Below are 5,331 nucleotides of genomic sequence, written 5' to 3' on the forward strand. Positions count from 1 at the left end.
GAATATTGCCAAGAAAAGGAAAAAAGAAAGGGAGTGAAAGAAACAAGAGGGAATTGTGAGCTACAAAAGATGAAAAGCGTTGTCATCCTCTTTTAGAAATGATTGTTTAATAATTTCCCCCAGCAGTTCACAGGTAAAGGTATTGGTTACTGATTGGGAGCTGCATCCTATTCAGTCCCATCTTGGGATGCCGAGCAAGTGTGGGCTGAAGCCAGTGACCCCAATCCTGGACAAAGAAGCCATCACTCAAAGGACTCATGGAAGGCACATTTCAACATCAACCTCTGCTGCATTCATGAGACACTTTTGATCATTGCCCTGACAAGGCACCCTGAAATTTGGCACAGTTCTTTCAGAGAGGTCAAGGGAAGGAGCTTACAGGTGAATGACCGCCTTTATCAGGAACATCAACAGACACACGCTGAGTCTCATTCCTTGCACCCAGGAAGATGCAGAAGACTTACATGGGGGAAATGCAATAGGACAAGGTTTGACCACATCCCTTCTGGTGGATTCCAGGTGAGATGAGAGTTTTCTAAGAATTTCTCTCAATTGGGATGAAACTCCTTTACCTCCCGGCAAGCCAAATGTAGGTTTTCATGAAGTCTACCCCGACCACATTATTTAAAATTGCATCTCATTCTCCTACCTCTAATTCTTAAGCCTGTTCTTTTTTCCCCTAGGTGATGCTCTTTTTTTTTTTTTAATTGAAGCACAGTTGATTTACGGTACTATATTAGTTTCAGGTGTACAACATAGGGATTCAAAATTTTTATAGATTAAACTTCACTTAAAGTTATTACAAAATGTTTGACTACATCCCTTGTGCTGTGCAATATATCCTTGTAGTTTATTTTATTTTATATGGATTAGTTTGTACCTCTTAATCACCTTCTCTTAGCTTGCCCTTCCCTCTTCCTTCGCCACTAGTCTGTTTTTTATATCTGTGAATCTGTTTCTGTTTTGTTGTATTCATGCCTTTGTTTGTTTTTTGTTTTTGATTCTACACGTAAGTGATAATGTACCGTATTTGTCTTTGTCTGACATTTCATTTTAGCATAAGACCCTCTAGGTCTATCCATGGTGTTGCAAATAGTAGGATTTCATGCTTTCTCAATTGCTGAGTTGTAGTCCATTGTGTGTGTGTGTGTGTGTGTGTGTGTGTGTGTGTGTGTATATACACATACCGCTTTTCCTTTATCTAGTAATCTGTTGATGGACACTTAGGGTGCTTCCATGTCTTGGCTATTATAAATTATGCTGCTTTGAACATTGGGGTGCATGTATTTTGTTTTAAATTAGTGTTGTTTTTCAGGTAAATACCCAGGACTGTAATTGCTGGATCATATGGTGACTCAGATGATAAGGACTCTACCTGCAAGGCAGGAGACCCGGGTTCAATCCCTGGTTTGGGAAAATCCCCTGGAGAAGGGAATGGCAACCCACTCCAGTATTCTTGCCTGGAGAATTCCATGGACAGAGGAGCCTGGAAGACTACAGTCCATGGGGTCGTAAAGAGTCGGACATGACTGAAAGAGTCGGACATGACTGAGCAGCACTAACATGGTAATTCTATTTTTAGTTTTTTTTTTTCAGGAATCTCCATACTGTTTTCCATAGGAGCTGTACCAATTTATATTTGCACCGATATATACAGGGGCTCCCTTTTCTTCACATCCTTGCCGACATATCTTACGTGTGGTCTTTTGTTGATAGCCATTCCGACAGTGTGAGGTGACACTTCACTGTGGTTTTAACTTGCATCTCCCTGATGACTAGTGATGTTGACGATCTTTTCATGTGCCTGTTGGCCATCTTATGTCTTCTTTGGAAAAATGTCTCTTCAGGTATTCGTCCATTTTTAATCAGGTTGTTTGTTTTATTGATATTGAGTTATATGAGCTCTTTATATATTAACCCCTTTTGGTCACATCATATGCAAACATTTTCTCCCATTCAGTACACTATCTTCATCTTGTCAATGGCTTCCTTTGCTGTGCAAAAGCTTTTACATTTAATTAGGTTCCATTTGTTTATTTTTGCTTTTGTTTCCTGCCTTAGACCAAATAATATATTGCCACAATTTATGTCAAAGAGTGTTCTGTTAATGTTTTTCCCAAGGAGTTTTAAGTGTCTGATTTTGGTCTTTTTTATTATTTAATTTTTTAGTATACAAATCTTAAGTACACAGTTCAATAAACTTCTCTCTCGCTATATATATATATATGTATACACATACACACACACACACACACACACCATTAATAGAATAACTACCACCTGATCAAGATATAGAACTTGCACAGCACCCTAGAAGGCGTCCTCAGTGGCCCACCCCCCAGCCACTCCTGCTCTATTTTTTCAAAGCATTTGTCACCCTTTATGGTACAATTTGCCTGATTGGTTCATTGATGTACCCAAGCCACTAGAACCATGCCTAGCACATAGTAGGCAGTCAGTAAACATTTGTTAAGTGAATAAATCTTTGAAACAACACCCATCATGTTGCATTGTCCACACTTTCCCATCCCCACCTCCTACCCCCTCCCTGGGGCCTGTAAGAGAAGCAACCTAGCTTGAAATCTTCAGGGTCTACTTGTCGTTTAGACGCTGTTGTGCTCAACTCTTTTTTCGACCCCATGGACCCCTCGGGGAACTGGGCAGAGATACTGTGAGGACACTTGCCGTCCACAGGTCACCTGCCGTGTGTGTGCATGCGTGTTCAGTTGTATCCGACTCTTTGTGACCCAAGGGAGTGAAGCCCACCAGGCTCCTCTGTCCATGGGATTCTCCAGGCGAGAATACTGGTGTGGGTTGCTATTTCCTTCTCCAGGGAATCTTCCTGACCCAGGGATCAAACTTGCATCATCTGCACTGCGGGTGGATTCTTTACTGCTGAGCCACCTGGGAAGCCCCGACACAGGGAAGTTAAATGCAGCTGTGGGAATGGTGCTTATCAGATCTGGGCCCGGGACTGGAGCGATGTGTCTTAGTATAGTTTATCTCTTATGCACTGTTTTCCTGGACAGATTGAGCTCCTGCTGGGATGTCTGCCAGGAGGAAGGGATCCAATCATCTCTTGATTCCTAGGTTTACTGGCGTTTGCCTTTCTCAGCAGCCTCTCTCTCCTCCAACTCTCTTGTTCTTACTAATACCGTCACCCGGTCTGGAGAACTTGGCTCATCCTCCGTGCTGCAGGTTCTGGCCCCTCTGCACCCTGGCCATTTCTCCTCCCTCCTGTCCCGGGAGGCTCCTCCTCCTTTTCACCCCCTCTGGCGGCTCCTTCAGGCCCGCTTTATGATACGAGGTACCAAGTCGCACCCTAATCCTCAGTCTTATTTTTCCAAACTATCCCCGTTGCTTCCCATAAAACACACCCTGATCGTGTCACTGCTGTGGCCATAAACTTTCAATCACTTGCAGGTGCTGCCAAAAGCAAGCCCCCAACTCAGCCCCTAAGTTGTGTCCAACTCTTTGCGACCGCACGAACTAGGCTTCCCTGTCCTTCACCATCTCCCGGAGTTTGCTCAAACTCATGTCCATTGAGTCGATGAGGCCAGCCAGCCATCTCATCCTCTGCCGTCCCCTTCTCCTCCCACCTTCAATCCTTCCCAGCATCAGGGTCTTTTTCAATGAGTCAGCTCTTCACATCAGGTGGCCAAAGTATTGGAGCTTCAGCTTCAGCATCAGTCCTTCCAATCAATATTCAGGGTTGATTTCCTTTAGGACTGACTGGTTTGATCTCCTTGCTGTTTCCAAGGAACTCTCAAGAGTCTTTTCCAGCACCATAGTTCAAAGGCATCAATTCTTCGGTGCTCAGCCTTTTTTTTACTGTTCAACTCTCACATCTGTACATGACTACTGGAAAAACCATAGCTTTGACTATATGGACATTTGTCAGCAAAGTGATGTTTCTGCTTTTTAATATGCTGTCTAGGATTGTCATAGCTTCTCTTCCAAGGAGCAGGCGTCTTTTAATTTCATGGCTGCAGTCACCATCCGCAGTGATTTTGGAGCCCAAGAAAATACAGTTTGTTACTGTTTCCATTGTTTCCCCATCTAATTGCCATGAAGTGATGGGACCGGATGCCATGATCTTAGTTTTTTGAATGTTGAGTTTTAAGCCAGGTTTTTTTTTTTTTCCATTGTCCTCTTTTACCTTCATCAAGAAGCTCTTTAGTTCCTCTTTGCTTTCTGCCATTAGAATGGTATTATCTGCATAACTGAGGTTATTGATGTTTTTCCTGGCGATCTTGATTCCAGCTTGTGATTCATCCAGTGCAGTATTTCGTATTATGTACCCAGTTCTTTAGCCTGCGTTCAATCTTGGCCTGCTTCCAGGCTCCAGCCCCCTGCCTAGTGCTGTTTTACCCCCGCACTGCCAGTCTGGTCTACCCCATTGTCACTAAACAGTCACTGTGTTTTCTGGCTTCTGGACCTTTGCTCTATTGTTGGAGTCAGAAAATCAGCACTGAAATTCTAGGGATGAGAAAACTGTGAGCAGGAAAGATTAGATGACTGACCAGCACCACTGAGTCAAAGATCAAATGTAGTTAATGAAAAAGAAACTAAAGGCAGTCTAGTGTTTAACAAGATCAGTAGAGTCTTTCATCTGCTGAAGATCAAGTTGGTGGCCCACTTTTGGAACACCCTCCCCACGCAGCCCTGATTCCTGAATGTGTGGATCTTTGAGTCCCCACTCAAGCCTGCCACTTCAATGACATCTTCCTTAAGCTCCCAGTTGGGAGTCTGAACTCTGCCTCTCTGATCTGCAGATAACTAGTTACTGGTGTCTGAGTCCTATCTCCTCTACTATACTTTCAGCAGACTCTTTGATTCAGCTTTGGATTTCCTCCTTGCTTATCCCAGAGACTTGCCATAGCAGGTGAGCAGTAACATCCTGCGGAACCGAGTTTCTGATGTAAGGGAGGGGTGATTCAAGCGCCCAGACACCAGCCAGCAATCATGCACGAGAGTCCAAAAGTTCCAGTTGACACCAAACCATTTGCACGCTGCACTCCGGCTCGTTTTGACTCCAAACCAGTCAAGTCTTTTGGCGCCGTCTCTTCCCCCACCCTCCGCGCGGCGAGCCGCGACGCGCATTTGGTCACCGGTCCTGGAACGTGACTTGGCATCGAGAGAGTACAGCTCTCCTTACCGAGGGAGCTCAGGTCCGGGTCGAGCTGCGGCCTCGCCAGGTTTCCAGGCTGGCGCGGTCACCGACCCCAGGCGGCGGCCGGGCTAGTCGAGGGCAGCGGGAAAGTGACGCGGGGCGGACGGGGCGGGGTGGCGAAGCGCGTCCCCAGGGAGGCGGGGGCGTCCGGGGAGGCG

This window comes from Bison bison, unplaced genomic scaffold (assembly GCF_000754665.1).
Source record: "Bison bison bison isolate TAMUID 2011002044 unplaced genomic scaffold, Bison_UMD1.0 scf7180017864349, whole genome shotgun sequence".
Taxonomy (NCBI): Eukaryota; Metazoa; Chordata; class Mammalia; order Artiodactyla; family Bovidae; genus Bison; species Bison bison.